Source organism: Artibeus jamaicensis, unplaced genomic scaffold, assembly GCF_021234435.1.
Source record: "Artibeus jamaicensis isolate MK-2021 breed Jamaican fruit bat unplaced genomic scaffold, CSHL_Jam_final contig_233, whole genome shotgun sequence".
Taxonomy (NCBI): domain Eukaryota; kingdom Metazoa; phylum Chordata; class Mammalia; order Chiroptera; family Phyllostomidae; genus Artibeus; species Artibeus jamaicensis.
In genome coordinates, this window is record NW_026521486.1 from 657,056 (window position 1) to 673,655 (window position 16,600).

The window sequence follows — 16,600 nt, forward strand, 5'->3', positions numbered from 1 at the left end:
AGGTTCTGACCACATGGAACGTCGGCCCCCTTTCAGCGTCTGTGAGAAGTCCGGATGTGCAATGTCCAGTTTCCTGATGCACATTTCTGGGCATGCCAACTAATTTCTGCAGGGTGAATTGGGTTCAGAGGCCGGTCCTTTGTCACCTTGTTTTGGACTACAGCTTATGTTGTATGAAAATGCGATAAATGTGTTCACTTTGTAAGTGTCAATGTAATCATTAGGAAGTCGTTCACTCAACAATATTTGGCTTACTTTGTAAGGTGAGTGCATGCGCCCCTCCTGCCCAGAGCCCTCCGTGGCCCTCAGCCCGCCCTCTATAGTCCCCACAACCCCCTGCTCTGTGGCAGAACCTCGTAGCCCAGTAGTTCGGCTCCAGCCTCAGGCTCTTTTCATGACTGAGCTAGGCACAGAGGAATTTAGGACCTTCTCACACGCTTGATAACTTGTTTATTATCATAAGTCAGTGGCAGTGTTTCGTTCTTTTCTGTTCTCACGGGAGGCTCCTCCTTCCCAGAATGCTGCCTGGCATATCGCAGAGCTAGGGGCAGCCAGCGATCCTGCAGTCCTGACCGCGCCCGCTGCCTCTTTTCATGTGGCCCTCCAGCAAAGACGTTTTCTCATTTTTAAGTGCGGGGGCGGGGCGGGAATCAAAGGACTAATTTTTCGTGACTTGTGAAGATTATATATGAAGTTAAAGTGATCTGGGCGCCCATTTCCCCGACGTCGCCGGCCCACAGAAAACCCCTCCGCTGCCTACGTGGCCGCAGGCGCCTGGAGGCCGTGTTGGGAGCTGGAAGGAGGGCAGGGAAGGCAGATGCCAGCGCTGGCCTCGGAGTGGCCACGGCCCACAGGGTGGAGTTGGGCACTGACATCAGGTGCACCCGAACACTCCCCACGCTGGAATCCGCCCACGCAGGTACCAGCCCCCGCCCAGATACCTTCATCACCGCCTTCTCCCAGACCTCTCAAGCCTCTTGTGGTGGGTGGGGCCTGGAGGGGAGGCTCCAGTTCCCTGGGACTAGCAAAGAGGAAGTGCGCTTCAGCTTCCTGTTTGAACAGTTTTCGGTGTCACTTTGCCGTGAAAGGCAGAACTGCAGGCTCCTGTTGTAGTTGTGCGAGGTGTCCCACTGTTTTTCTCTGGGGGCTCATGCCTGCAGTAGCCCTTTTTTGGGGACACAGCTACAAGAGCCTTAACCAGAGTGGAGTTGGGCAGGAGGCCAGGGCTGGCCTCCCAGGGACCTTGGCCCCCCAGGGTGCGGTTGCACTGAACCAGGTCCAGAAAGTTTGCTCGTGGGCAAGGTCCACTCTGAAAACAGTTAGATGTGTATCTTGCCCAGGTTCTGTGTACAAGCCAGTAGATTAAGAAAACGATCGTCCAGGCGCATCATGGCCGTGGTGTGCAGGTCACCGGATGCCACATGGCACAGGTGGGCAGCAGCTCTGTCAGAGACGCTTCTCAGAGGAGCGTGGCAACACTTACACCTTTACAGACCCTTCTGGTCATTTCCTGGGAAAGAATTCCTAGCAGGGCAATTTTTTATTGAATATTTTACAGATGTAATGACAGATTCTCATGCAATTCCCAGGAAGAACAGAGAAGGTGCCCTTGTGTGTTAGTTTCCCCCTGGGGTAACTACCATTTTGTAAAAACGCAGTAGAAGATCACAAGCAGGACATCGACACTGATATGATCCACCCATCGCGTTTCCTGGTGTTACTTATATTTGTGTGTGTGTTAAATCCAGTGCAGTTTTATCTACGTTGGTTTCTGCATCCACAGGCAAGAACCCCAAAAGATGATGGAGAGGGGGAGGGAGGGAGAAAGGCAGGGAGAGAAACAACGAGTGGCTGCTTTTTGCGCCCCCTACTGGGGACCTGGCCTGCGACCCAGGCGTGTGCCCTGACTGGACATCAAAGCAGTGACCCTTCGGTTCGCAGGCTGGTGCTCAAGCCACTGAGCCACAGCAGCCAGGGCTCATGTTGCCCGTGTTTTAACCACACCTACCTCTTGATTGTCCCCACCAGTCACTAATCCCTGGCAACTACTAAGCTGTCCTCAGCCCCTAAAATGTTGTCATTTTAGTGCTCTGTAAGTAGAATCACATAGTGAGGAAAAGTAGCTACTTCACCCAGAGTAACTTCCTGAAGACCCCTCCAGGTTGTCTCCTGGGCCAGTAGGTGTGCTCCTCCGGATGGTAAACAGACAGCATTCCCCGGTGTGCGCGGGCCGGTCTGTTTACTCCCACCTGTTGAAGAGCACCTGGGCTGATTCCAACCTCCGTCTGTTACTGATAAAGACCCTGTGAATGCTGTGTTTAGGCTGTGGTGTGAACGGCAGTGTTCATTTCCCTGGGATAAGTACCCAGAGCACAGCTGCTGGGTGACACAGCACTTGTGTGCTTCGTTTCTGAAGAGGCTGCTGAGCTGGTGTCCAGAGCAGCAGCGCCATTTCCCATCCACACTCGCGGCGCCTGAGTGATCACGTTTCTCCACATTTTCACCAGCCGTTGTTGTGGTCACAGCTTTTTATTTCATCATTATAATAGGTGTGCTGGCTTATGGTGCTTCTAGTTTGCACTTCCCTTGGGGCTAATGATGTCAAAGTTGTTTGCACACAACTGATTGGACAAGGCCCACCCACACTGTGGAGGGCAATCTGCTCTCTCAGGTCACTGATTTTGTTGTGAGTCCCATCAAAAATGCCCTCACAGACACATCCAGAATAATGTTTGACCACGTATCTGGGCACTGTGACCCGGCCAGTTGACATGTAAAATTGACCATCATACTCTTACTACCTTTTTGATGTCTGTAGGGTCTGGAGTTTCAGACCTCCTGTTCATACCTCCTGTTTCATTCTTTAAAAAATAAAAAAATATATATAGTTGTTTTGCTATTACCAGTTGCTCCAATTTTCCTGCTTTGTTCTCCTCCTCCTGGTCCCCCCTTTCTGTCCAGCAGTCCCCCTCAGTTCATGTCTATGGGTTGTGCATATAAATTCTTTGGCTTCTCCATTTCCTTTGCTATTCTTAACCTCCCCCTGCTTTTTTGTACCTACCAACTATGCTTCTTAATCCCAGCACCTTTTCCCCCATTCTGCCCCTTCCCCTTCCCAGCTGATAACCCTCCAGATGATCTCCATATCTGTGATTCTGTTCCTCTCCTGGTAGTTTGCTTAGTTTGTTTTTTAGATTCACTTGATAGTTGTGAATTTGTTATCATTTTAACAATCATAGTTTTGATATTTTTCTTAAATGAGTCCCTTTAACATTTCATGTAATAACGGCTTGGTGATGATCAACTCCTTTAGCTTTACTTTGTCTGGGATGCACTTTAGTTGCCTTCTCCTTCTAAGTAACGGCTTTGCTGGGTAGAGCCATCTTGGATGGAGGTCCTTGCCTTTCAGGACTTGGAATACTTCTTTCCAGCCCTTTCTTGCCTATAAGGTTTCTTTGAGAAATCAGCTGATGGTCTTATCAGAACTCCTTTGTAGGTAAACTGTCTGCTTTTCTCTTGCTGCTTTTAAGATTATTTATCTTTCACCTTGGGCATTTTAGTAATGATGTGTCTTGGTGGGTCCTCTTTGGGTCCAACTTGTTTGGGACTCTGTGCTTCCCGGACTTGTATGTCTATTTTCCATGCCAAATTATGGACGTTTTCTTTCAATGTTTTCAAAGAAGTTTTCAGTTTCTTGCTCTTCCTCTTCTTCTAGCAGCCCTGTGATTCAGATGTTGGTACGCCTGCAGATTCCCAGAAGGTCCTTATACTATGCTCTTTCTTTGTATTCTTTTTTGTTCTTGCTGTTCAGGTTGGATGCTTATTTCTTCCGTATGTTCCAAATCATTGATTTGAATCTTGGCATCATCCTCTCTGTTGTTGAGTCCCTGTAGGTTTTTCTTTATTTCACTGAACGTACACTTCATTTCTCCCTGGGTCTTTTTTATGCTGTTGCTGTGCTCAGTGAGATCTTTGAGCGTCCTGATAACCAGTGTTTTGAGCTCTACATCCGTTAGGTTGGTTATCTCCATTTCATTTAGTTCTTTTTCAGAGGTTCTGTTTTTTCCTTGGCCGTGTTTCTGTGCCTCCTCAGTTTGGCAGCCTCCCTGTGTTTGTTTCTGTGTATTGGGTAGAGCTGCTTTGACTCCCTGTCTTAGTAGCCTGGCCTGTTGTAGAAAAGGCGCCTGTGAACTGTGTGGGGCGGAGCCTGGGGGGAATGGCCAGGGCGGGGCAACCTGCCTCCAGCACTGGGCTCTGTGTTGGGGGACGGGCTTGGAGAAGCCACTCCCTAGCTTCTGGAGGTTTGCCCGGCACTCGGCCTGTTTCCAGCCATGTCACTCTCTCACCGTATGTGACGGGCGCCCTTCCAGCTGTTGCCCTTGTGCTGAATCCCAGAGGGTGGGTTTGCGAACATTCTCATTCCACGAGAGCCCTTTAAATGGAGTCTCATGAAAGTCCAGCAATTTTTGCTGCTGCCCCAACCCCCACAGATTTTTACAGCCAGAAGTTATGGGGATATGTCTTCCTGGTGCTGGAACCCTGGGCTGCGTGGTCTGGGCCGGGGCTGGGATCGCTTGCTGCCAAGTATCCCTCCTGATGTTTGTCCACCAAACGTGAATGTGAGACCATTCGTTCTGCCACTGCCCCCTCTCTGGGCCTCTGCAACTCTGCCCCTCCTGCCTGTCTGGACTGATGTGGCTTCTCTGAGTGCTTGGTCATCAGACTGCCATAGAGCTCAACTTTCTGATGGCTCCGGGGGTTACTTGTTTTGAGATCTAGTTGTAATTCTTTCTATGGTTGTACAAGGAGGCAAAGTGTGTCTGTCTGCCTGTGCCTCCATCTTAACTGGAAGTTCTCATTCTTTTTTTTTCTTTTAATATTCTATTTATTTTTAGAGAGAGGGGAAGGGAAGGAGAAAGAGTGGGGGAGAAACATCCATGTGTAGTTGCCTCCCATGTGTCCCCTACTGGGGACCTGGCCCGCAACCCAGGCACGTGCCCTGACCGGGAATCGAACCGGTGACCCTCTGCTTCACAGGCCCGTGCTCAATCCACTGAGCTACACCAGCCAGGGCTCCTCATTCTTTATATTCGTAATTTGCCTTCTCTTGTTTTCTTGTCAGTCTTGCCGGAGGTTTGTCAATTTTGTTGTCTTTTCCAAGAACCAGCCCTTTGTTTCATGGGTTTGCTCTTGTTTATGTTACGTGCTTTCTTTGGGCTTATTTTGCTCTACTCCCCCCACCGCCGTAGGTTCTTAAACTGGGAGCTTAGTTTGATTCCATTATGATCAGAGAACATACTCTGTACGATTTAAACTCTTTAAAACTTTTTGAGGCTTCTTTTCTGAGCCAGGGTATGGCCTACCTTGGTTAATGTTCCGTGGGTGCTTGAAAAGGCTGTGTATCCTGCTGCCGTTGTGTGGTCTTCCATACATGTTTAGATCTCGCTGGAGGGGGCAGTACCGAGACCTCCTGTGTCTCTGTTTCTGTCTGTAGTTCTGTCCGTTGCTAAGGAGGGAAGCGCCCACCTGTCACTCACCATTTGCCTGTCTGTCGTCTCAGCTCCGTCAGCTTTTGCTTTATGTGTTTAAACTCTGTTGTTTGATGCGCACACATTTAGCATCACTGTGTCTTTCAGAAGCATCGGTCCTTCGATCACCACGTGACGTTCCTCTTTGTTTCCAGTAGTTTTCTTGGTTCTGAGTCTATTTACCTGACTTTAATATATAATTAATAACGTTATAATATGTAACGTATATTATGTTATTTAATAAATAATAAACTATGGCCATTCCTACCATTTTCACTAAGTTTGCATTTATTGTTCTTTCACTTTTAACCGACCTATGGCATTAGGTGTGAAGTGAGTTTCCTGTAGACACCATGTGTGACAGTATTTTACACATTCCAGTGTCTTTTTTTGCTTTCTGAGTTTCTAAGCCTTCTAGAATTTGTTTTCTACATGGAGAACTTCCTTCAGTTATTCCTTATGGGTAATTCTGACAAATTAGTTCAGTTTTTTTTTTTTTTTTGTCTGAGAATGTTTCTATTTTCCCCTTCATTCCGGAAGCATATTTTCACTACATACAGAATTCACGGTTGGTGGTTCTTTCCTTTTAGCGCTTGGAAGATGTGCCCCCTCCTTTGGCCTCTGGGTTTGATGGCCACAACTGTTATTACAGTTGCTCTTCCCTTATAGGTGATGCGTTGCTTCTCTGTCCATTTTCAAGATGTTTTCATTGTTATCAGGTGTCAGGAGTCCGGTTACCATGCGCATGTCATGGATTTCTCTGGCTTTGTCTTGTTTGGGATTTGCTTAGCCTCTTGAATGGACAGGTTTATGTCTTTTGCCAGATTTGGAAAGTTTCTGCCATCATGTCTTCAGATATTTTTTTCAGCCTCATACCCTATTCCTCTCTCTCTGTGATCCAAAGATACAAATGTTCACTTTCTTTGTTATAGTCCCGCTGTTCCCTGAAGCCTTGTTGTTTCATGTTTTTCAGTCTGTTTTTCTCTCTGATTGAAATTCTGTGGTTCCATCTTCTGGTCTGTGCAGTCTTTCTGCTGTCATATCGAGTGTGCCATGGAGCCTGCTTGAGCCAGTTTTCCTTTTTAATTGTCACCTGAGGGCATTTTTTCATTGATTTTTAAAAAAAAAGAGGAGGGGAGAGAGAGAGATCAGTGTGAGAAAGCAACTTCAGGTGGTCGCCTCCCATAGGCACCCAGACCCGTGGTTGCAGGCACCGGGACTGGGGATTGAACCCGTAACCTTCTGGTCGTGGGACGACGCTCCAACCAACTGAGCCACACCAGGTAGGGCTGAGCGAGTTTTTTTATTTTTTATTTTGATGTATTTTTCAGTTCCACAATTTCCGTTGGTTTTATTTAATAACGTGTTTGTTTGCTAAGATTTTGTGTTTTAATTTGTTTCCAGATAATTCGTAGTTGCTTGCTGAAGCATTTCGTGATTCTGCTTTACAGCTATGTCCCCGTCAGACGGTTCCGGCACCTGATTCGTCTCCGTGTTGGCGTCTGTCGACTGGTTTTCCTCCTCCAGGGTATGGATTTCCTGGTGTGACGGTAATTTCAGAAACTGTAATGGACGTAGTCTGGAGAGTGTGCTGAGAGATCCGAGCCCCGTTTAAAGCCTCCGTTTGAGCAGTCACTTGGTTAGGGGCAGCACGTCCCGGCCCACTTTTGTGGGTTGTGGCTACATGAGAAGTCGGTTTTCAGGGCCTTTTCACTTCTGTTCATCTGTTACCACCGCAGCTTCCACTTCGTTCTGCTGGTGCTCCATTGTCTAGGCTGCCCAGAACCGGTGGGGGCCTCTGGGAAAGGACGGACTGACCCACGGACGGAGAATGCTTCCTGAGACCCGGTGCCAGCAAGGTTCCCACTCAGTCTCTGCCAGTCCCCCTGTGGGGGGCAGTCGGCAGAGCTGCGGGCCCGGGGGTGTGTGGGGAGACACTCGGCCCGGGCTGCCTTGCACTGCGGGGTGGAGGAGGGGCGCCCCGGGCTGCCGGCTGGTTTTCCTAGTCCTGGGTCTGGCCAGCCTACCGTCCTACCCCACCGTTCAGACACCTACACTTGGCTGCTGTATTATTTTTAAATTTGTATTTATTGGGTTGGTCAAAAAGTTCCTTGACTTTTTTTCTGTAAAATAAAAGTCACTTTTTAAATTTTCACCAATAACTTTATTGAGTTGGATATTTCGAGTATGCCGTCTCTCTCCTGCATGGTGTAACGTTGATTGTTCTCAGCCAATGTCTCCATTTGATCGCTGTCAGCTTCACCTGGTCCACCCCCGTGGAGCATCGTCCAGCGAGAAATCCCCGGCGCAAAACCTCACAAACCCCTTTGGACACATTCAGTCAGTCACAGCACCTTCTCTACACACCGCACAACATTTTAATTGGTGTGTTCCAGTTGCGTTTTTACCTTTCTTGAAATAATAAAGCATGTTATGCCAAAATCGTCGTGTATTTTCCTACCTTCAACATTAAAGTGGCTGCAACGATATTGATAAGTTTTTCCTAAATGCTCCTTGATGAGACAACTGTCACAATATAATCCAAGGAAATTGTTTCAAATGAAGTTAAAAACAACTAAGTGTTACTAGAGCCATTTTATGGAGAAAAAAAAAAAAAACCCTCTGTGGCCACCCAATAGTTGGAGGAACAGGAAGAGATATGTTTACATTATCTACTCCTGAACTAGGAGTCCTGATACTATTTTAAAATTTTACTTATGTAATTATTCAATGTATTTTAAAAATAGCTTTATTGAGATATAACCCACATACCATACAATTCACCCATTTAAAAGGTATAGTTGACTGGTTTTTAGCATATGCACAGAGTTGTAAAACCCTCGCCAGTGAATTTTAGAACATTTCCACCATCCCCAAAGCAGCTCTGTGCCAATCAGCAGGCCCCCCATTTCCCCCTCACCCCTCACCCCGGGGGGCCTGGGGGCCACTAATTTGCCTTCTGCTTATGCAGATTGAAACGTCCTCTAGCGGGCATTTCATATCGGTGAAACCACACAACACGTGGCCTTTTGGGTTCTTTCTCTTCTCATAACGTATTCCAGGTTCACCCACATGGAATGTTTCAGGACTTCATTTCCTTTTGTTGCTGAATGATGCTCCATGTGTGGGTAGACCACATTCTACCTGTCCATTCTTCAGGTTATGGACATCTGGTGTGTTTTCACTTTTCGGATACTATGAAGAATACTGCTACAAGTCTTTACACAGGTTTCCATGTGGACACGTGCCTTTTCATTTCTCTTGGGCGCATGTATATGCCTGCGAGTAGACTCGCTGGGTTGCGCGGCAACCCTGTTTAGCATTTTGAGGAACTGCCCCTCTGTTTTCCGAAGCAGCTGCCCCATTCCACATTCCCGCCAGCAACGCAAGGGATTCCCGGTTTCTCTGCATCTTCTCCAGGACTCGACGTGATCTGACGTCGGTTTTAGCGTCCTACTGGTGTGGAGGGGTACCTCAGTGTGGTTTTGACTTGCATCTTTCTGACGGCTAATGATGCTGAGCATCTTTTCATGTGCTTATCATAAGGCCATTTTATATCTTCTTCGGAGAAATGTCTGCTTAAGTCCTCTACCCATTTTTTAAAGGTGCTTCTTTATTTTGGTAGCTGAGTTGAGGACTTTAGATTTATTCTGAGAGAGACGAGCCCCTGGAAGGTTCTAAGCGCGGGAGTGGCAGTATCACTTGGGCTGCTACGTACAGAAAAAAAATCTAGAGGTGCCCGGTGAAGGGGGAGCCCACAGGGTTTACTGATGGATCAGATGTGAGCAGTAAGGCACCGCCTTTCATTCAGCAAAGTGTGGAGTCACCATTTACTGAGAAGGTGTAACTGCCATAGCAAACAACCACCAATTGGGTGGTTAAAAGAACAACCACCAGAAAATGTTTTGCCTCAGAGTCCTGAAGGCTGGAAGTCTGAGATCCAGGTGTCCGCAGGGCTGCATTCTCCCTGAAACCTGTATGGGGGGGGTCTTCCTGCCTCACCCAGCTCCTGGTGGCTGGTGGTCCTTGGCTTGTAGGTGCATTGGCCCTATCTGTCTCTGTCTCTGTTGTCACATGTCCTTCTCCCTGTGTGTCTGTGACCAAATTCCCCTATTCTTAAAGGGACAGCAGTCACTGGATTAGGGTCTACCCTAATGACCTCATCTTAATTTGCTCCCCTATAAAGACCCTGTTTCCCAATGAGGTCACATTCACAGGTTCCAGGGGTTAGGATGTCACGTATCTTTTGGGGAGACACCGTTCAACCCGTAACAGGGTGAAGACAACCAAGGAGGAGTTTGGAGGCAAAGGCCAGACACTCAGGACCAGGGGGCAGGCGTGTTAAGTCTGAGACACCTGTTGGACGTCCCGGAGGAGAGGCTGCAGAGGCGGCCAGATGCTGGAGCTGTCACGGCGCCATTGTTCAGAAAGTTGAAAATTCCACTCTACAACTCTAATGTGAGGGGTGTCGGAGATTCATTTAAATCATTTATGCAGAAGCCAGTGTAATGGTAAGGCTGTTTCAAAAGACTGGGGGGAGAGGGGAGTGTTTGTAGTGGATGAGAAAAGGCTTGCTTGCGTGGACTTGCTAAGTTAGATTAAAAACAGATCAATGTTTTACAAGGCCATAAAACCGCCACCTCTTCTAACTGCACTCTTTTCTACACACAGAAATAATTTCTATCATTTACTACTGGGCAAAATTCATTTGCATTGCTTTCAGACAAGAATCATTTTACCTAAGCATGATTTTCTACCAGTCTGCCCTCCTTAAGTTGTAAAAAAACACAATCAGTGGTAAGTAACAAGTTAAAAAGCACACCCCAGAGAATCAGAAAATTCCCTTGGCAGGTCTGCCAGACAGCACTCGGCCTCCCACCCAAAGGACCCACTGCCATCTTTCTCTTCAGAAGTTTTGGAAATTTTTTTATTAGCCTTTCTCCCTTCGTGATGATCGTCTCAGAGGCTATTCTTGAGCACAGACAGCTAGTCTTATTGTGTTTGGACCTGATTCATCCACACAGATGCTGTAAGAAGTGGTAATTAACACACGCGAGCCTCCTGATTGGGCACATCTGAGCAGTGTCTTGTTACCCAACAGCAGAGGCTGGAAATTCAGCTTCTGCCTGGAGATGTCATCGTAAGGAATGCAGGGTTGGGTCTCTGTCGTGCCTGAGATTTTAATTTCTCCTATTTGCTCTTCTATTCTTAGGTCACCAAACCCAACCCACCAATGTCCCTCAGGGTTGCCTGCAGTACTGAGGAACTTTGGGACATTCGTATTTTCTCGAGGACTGTGGTGTCTTCCTCACTGCTTGTTGGACTGAGGGCCCAGTGTGGGTCTGAGGGCTGCGTGGGCCTTGGTTCAAAACAGGTCCCACCACCCTGGTTCCCAAGCTGGGCGGGCTCCACAGGATCACGTGAGATGCAAATGGGATATGAACATAAAGCATTGGCTGGGCAATTATATCCTAGAAAAGAGGACTGGTTTTTACTGAAACTGTTCAAATAACTACATTTATGTGAAAAGTGAAGAAGCAGTGAAAACTCTTCTTGAATTCTGTAGTGAGAAAATACCATTTGAAGAACGTCTCACTTGTTTGTGATAGCGCAGCCTACTCAGTTAAAGGCTAGAGATACATCAAGAAGAAAATGGATTTTATCTTCTGCCAGAACATTAAAAAATAACACCAACGCCCTTGCTCTTTGTTGGGTCTCAACTTCCAGATGCAGACTGAATGGCGTAGTGCTGGAGGTGGGGGTGTGGTGTCCCCAGAACTGAGCTTTTTGGCTGGTGCATCTAACGGCCGTGCGATGTGTCTGGGGTCAAGGGTCTGGCTGGAGCAGCAGCCCCAACACACAGTGGGGACTGAGCCTCTAGGTGAACTCATGGGTTTCTCGCTGCCGAGAGTTATACAGGAAGGAGGGAGGACGGAATGAACTCTGCTGCGTTGGACTTGGAGCTGTCAGCACAAACTCAGGGTTTGTTAATAGATAACCGAAGAAGGTAGTGGGGTGTGCGTGTGCATGCATATGCACACGTCTCTCTCCTGGCTCTCTGCTGAGTGTAAATGGACACCCTCATTACATTGCAGTCTTCTGTGCGCAGTCTTTCCCATTTGGCAACACTGAGATTCAGCGCAGAGTGTCCCGGTCCCTTCATTTTAGCTCATGCTGCTCCATTGTCCGGACACACCTCGCTTTATTATGCAGGGCATTCGAGGTTTTTTTTAACTGGTATTTTTGCTAATAAGGACAGCGCTGCTTTGAACATTGACACATGTCTCCTGATAGACAAGTGCAGGTTTCTCCGGCCTACCTCTAGGCGTGGAATTGACCTAGGAACACACATCTGTTTAACCCTGCAGCCGGGAATGGGCGTGCACCGTTGTGGCAGGCTGCCTCTGCCCACAGTGGCCACTGCAACCTCTCCCACGTGCACGCTCCCCTTAATGTGTGACTGCCCTGTCTGGGTGGCTCCGTTCACTGGAGCATTGCCCCACACACCGAAAGTCATGGGTTCAATCCCTGGTCAGGGCACATGTGGGAGGAATCCCATGGATGATTCTCTCAAAGCAAGAAATACACCCTTGGATGAGGATTGCAGAAAAGACTGACGCTTCTCTCCACAGGAAGTAGGGGTGGATGTTCCCCACACCCTGTATCTTGAACCTGGACAGGTTTGTGCAGATGTGATGCTACGTGACTTGTGAGGTGACAATATAAAAAGCGATACAAATCTGGAAAACCAGTGTGCCACCCCACAAAAAAATAGAAGTGATACAGGTCCCACTGGGTTCTCTTGGAATTCTTGCCCTCAGGAACCTGACCACCTTCGACCGCTGAATGTTGCCAAGATAGCAGGTCCACGAGCAAAGGGAGTGATTGTTGGTCTAGCTGTGAAGTTTCGGGGGTGGTTTGCGATGTGGTGATAACAGATGCATATGTCCGATTTCATTGGGCAGTGCCCAGTGAAATTTACGATACTGAGGAATTTTATTTACCGAGACCGTGGCACTCCCTAACATCCCAGCTAGTAGGGTTCGGTTGACCCGCCTTTTCACCATCACTTTGTATTGCCAGACTTTTTTAACACTTGTGCTCATTTGGTGTGGTTTCAGTTTGCCTGCTTGTAATTACTAGTGAACTTATTGGGAGTTTTGCCCATCCTATTGGTTTGTCTTTTTCTAAGGGATTTGAAGGGTTTTTGTTTTTTATGTATATTCTGGATACTAATCATCTGCAAGGTACACTTGTTGCAAATATTGTCTTTTAGTCTTTTGTCCTTCATTCTCCTTATGGTCTTCTGGGAAGCAGAAGTGGTACGATACATGCCTTCCATTCCTTGGTTTTCAGCCTCTGATATTTCAAGGCGTATTCCTCACAAACACTGTAATGGTATTTATATTCCGATTTGAGGCTTTTAGCAGATGACTTTAATGCGATCATTGCTCATTTAAACTTATTCCTGTCATCTCATATTATGCTCCTTCTTTACCATGCTTTCATCTTTTCCTCTTTTCTGCTTTTTGTTGGCATTGTCAACTTTCCTTCATTTCAGTTTTCCCCCAGCTCTCCTGAAGTTTGTAAATCCTATTTCTATTTTTCTAGTGGGAACTTGGATATTTAAACCTTTTTCTGTTGATTCTAAAATCCTCTTGGCAATTGAAGAACTTCAGTGCACTTTTATTTCTTGTTCCCCTTTCCTCTTCTCAGACATAGCCAGTTCATTCATGATTTTGTCTGATTTTCTTTTAACAGTCCAAACAGGCGTCTTTGCTGGCATCCAGGACGTACCCTTGGACTCACTTTTCATCCTGCTGGGGTGTATCTTTCAGTAATTTTTTAGACTTTGTGCGAGGTGAACTCGAGTGCTTACAGGCTGTGAAATATCCTTATTTTACTCGTTCACTTGGATGCTGGTTTCAGTGGGTATGGAAATCCAGGCTCATTCCCCGTAGTATTCAGTCACTGGCCTCTTGGCCAAGGAACCACCTAGGATGCTCCCTCCTCTCAGGGCAACTGACAATCAGGCTCAGTCTGATTACAGAAGATCATTTCCTCTCTGAAGTTTTCTGAGCTCGGTTCTCGGTTTTCTGAGCTTGGAGTCCGAGAACGGGCCATTTCTGACTCCGTTGGCGCTCTTGGACCCTTTGCTAAGACACTCCGCTTCTCTCCACTGTGGCGCGCAGAACAGAGTTCTTCCGTCCTCCGCCTTCTCCCAGCCGAGACGGCCTCACCTGTGCTCCGCGCCGCCGTAGGGCCTCCGTCTCGCTGTGCCCAGCGCAGAGCGGGGCGCAGGCCCGCCCGCCGGCCCTCCACCCGCGGCCGCCCGGCCGTTTGCACGCGAAGCGGACGTCTTTACAGCAGAGGAGGACTAACCGCTCGTGGACCGGGCGCTGCGCCCGCCGCACCCGGGCTCAAAGACGCCGGCCTCGAGGTGGGGCGCTGCCGCGTCTGCGCGCTGGGCGACCGCGGCTGCAGTCCTAGGCCACCCTCCGGGCCTTCACATTTCGTGCACGGGGAGCAGTGCGGCTCCGTCCCCGCTCCCCGCCAGGCATTGGTGGCGCGTCCCAAGCCGTGGACCCTGTCCCGCCGGCCCGCGTGGGGAAGCCCCCATCAGCGCAGAAGGACCGCTCTTGCCTCGGTTGGGGAGCGCCGACTCCCGGACGCGACGCGGCAGGCTGGACTCGGGCTGCCCGTGCAGCCAGCGCCGCCACGACACAACCTCCACGGAAGCCGGGGAACCGTCGAGGTTACTGTGGGGCATAACGTCCAGGTGAAAACTGCCACAAGACTACGCGGCACTTTGGGGTTTAAACCAAGTTCAGGCACCTAATTGGCCCCGCGTGCTCACCTTTGCGACCCTCCCAGACCCACCCCGCCCGGAGCCCGCCCCGGGCTCCTGCCCCGGGCTCCCGCCCGCTCCAGCAGCCCCTCCCTCCCGGCGGCCCCTCCCCTTCCTCGTTGGGGGCTTCCCTTCCTCCTCAGCTGCGGCCGTCCGGTGTCTCCCTGCTTTCGGTCCCGCGCTCACACCCACTTCTTAGGTCTCCGCCCTGCCGAGGTCCCCTCGGGCAACTCCCTGCCCTGCACGCCCGAGGTCCCCTCTGCTCCTTCCCGTGCCTGGGGGGCCCCTCAGCCCTCTGCGCCCCCTGCGCCCCCTGCGCCCCCTGCGCCCCCAGGCCCCTTCCCCTCCCGACCACAGTCAGCACGGCCCCCGGCGCTTGCCTCGGGCCGTTCTCCGGCCCCGCCCCCCGGAGCCCCTCCTCCGGGTTGCGTCACGGCGGCGGGCGGGGCACGTTCCGCACGCAGCCGCCGGGCGGAGCGCTCGCCGCATTGTTTCCTTCGCTCCGGAGCGAGCGAGCGAGCCGGTCCGGGTGTCTGAGGAGCCCCGATCCCGCGCCGCGCCCCGCTCCCCACACCGCGCCGCCGGCCGGGCCCCGCCGGGCCTCCCCGGCCCCTCCACCGCCGCGCCGCTGCTGGCCGACAAGAGCCCTCCGACAGGAGCCCGCGCCCATAGTGGCGGCGCCGGGCCTGCGCGGCCGTTGGCGGAGGAGCCGCGGGCGCCATTAGCGCCGCCTCGGCCGCGCCGGTCCCCGCGCCGCCCGCCCGCCGGGCTCCCGCGGCCCCGAAGGTGAGTGGACGGGGGCGGGCGGTGGTCGCCGCCGCCGCCGTGGTCTCTCGGGCTGCGGGCCGCCGGGTGCCGGGCCGCCGCCATGTTGGAGGCCGCGGCGGCGGCGGCGCATTGTCCGCGGGCGGCGGGCGGGCGCTGAGGGAGGCCGGGGCGGCCGGCCTGGGGCGGTGGGCCGGGGCCGCGGTGAGGCCGGGGTAGTCGGGGGCCCGGCCTGCGGGAGTCTGGGCTGTGGGGCTCCAGGCCGCGGTGTAGGGGAAGCTGGGAGACCCGGCTGTGGGGCGGGCGCCGGGTGGTCTGGGGCGGCGGGAGCCGGGGTGTGGGAGAGGCCGGGCGGTGGGGCGCGAGGCTGGGCGGCAGGGGCCGGACTGGTTCCGGGCCCGCCCGCCCTGCGGCCTCGTTCCGGGCCCGCCCGCGCTGCGGGCCTCCTCGGGCTCTGGGCAGAGCAGGGGCGGCCTCAGCGGGACAGGACCCGCGCGAGAGCCGGCTGTACCCGGCCGGGAGACCTCGTCGCGCCCGCGGTTCGCGTTATGTAACAGACACACTCGTACGTTTTGCCGGTCAGGAGCCTGTCTATAGGCCCGACTTAAAGGCTTCCGACGAGACGGGGAGTCGGTGGACGCAAGGTCAGGCGTTCGGCCGCGCAGGGAGGCGTCCCTCCGGCTTCCGGGCGGCGCTGGCTGTAAACACCGTGAAACGGACTTGTGCCCCGGCTCTGCTGGGCCCTTTTTTGAAGAAGGAACTTTATTAAGGCACAGTTTGCAGAAAGTGCAGCTGCTGTGAGCGCACAGTAAGTTCTGACCAGCGTCTAACGCCCAGGAAACTCCCTCCCCCCGCCCCAGACCGATCCTGTCATTCCACGGACTTCACCCCTGCCTGGTCATCGCGGAAACAGCGTTATAGGGTTAGGGTGGTGTTTGCTCACCCGGCCCTGCGCCTGCTCTGCCGGGGGCTGGGCTGAGTGAGTACTTTGGGTTCACTCAGTCTGCACACCCGGAGGTGTGTGCTCCTCGGGGTCACACTTTGTGGCACAGGGAGCAGCTTGGAGAGCTTAAGTGACTTGTGCAAAGTTAGGCAGCAAAGGGACTGAGCTGGCGTTGTGAGCTGGTCTTTAGCGTGGAGTCCTCCTCTCTTGGGATGCACGTGGCTTTTCTCGATCCGTTTAGCAGAATCACTTGTGAGTAGGCTTGCTGATTGTCCTGGCAGTTCCTTCCCCGCGGAGCTACATGCAAGGGTGGATGGAGCAAAGGGGGCCACATACAGAGCCTGTGGGTGTGGAAATGACGGGCAGGTGAGGGCACTGTGCCGGGCAGTGCTGCCAAACGCCTTTCTTCCCTGTCACAACTGCATCTTCAAGCGAGAGAGAGGTGCGAGAGGTGCTGTGATGTTGAGTGCGGGGCTGGGTTTGGAGGGCTGGTTTTAGTTAGGGCCACTCGGTCCT

The 16,600-nt window shown here is 51.4% G+C and overlaps 1 protein-coding gene and 1 long non-coding RNA gene across 6 annotated transcripts in view; both read left to right on the top strand.

Annotated features, from left to right (window-relative positions):
- The first annotated feature begins 207 nt into the window (after positions 1 to 207).
- Positions 208 to 7,683, top strand: LOC128626844 (uncharacterized). Of its 2 annotated transcripts, XR_008390944.1 has the most exons (3): positions 208 to 263; positions 6,717 to 6,811; positions 6,980 to 7,683. It is a non-coding gene; the product is annotated as an uncharacterized LOC128626844 (long non-coding RNA). The 2 variants fall into 2 exon arrangements; XR_008390943.1 differs by lacking the exons at positions 208 to 263; positions 6,717 to 6,811 and adding an exon at positions 329 to 919.
- A 7,171-nt stretch (positions 7,684 to 14,854) lies between these two features.
- BRD1 (bromodomain containing 1) overlaps positions 14,855 to 16,600 on the top strand; it is a 47,591-nt gene continuing 45,845 nt past the window's right edge. For all 4 annotated transcript variants that reach the window (XM_037160165.2, XM_037160166.2, XM_037160167.2 and 1 more), the window contains exon 1: positions 14,855 to 15,162. The gene's annotated coding sequence lies outside the window, so the exon portion shown is untranslated. The remainder of the gene's footprint in view (positions 15,163 to 16,600) is intronic.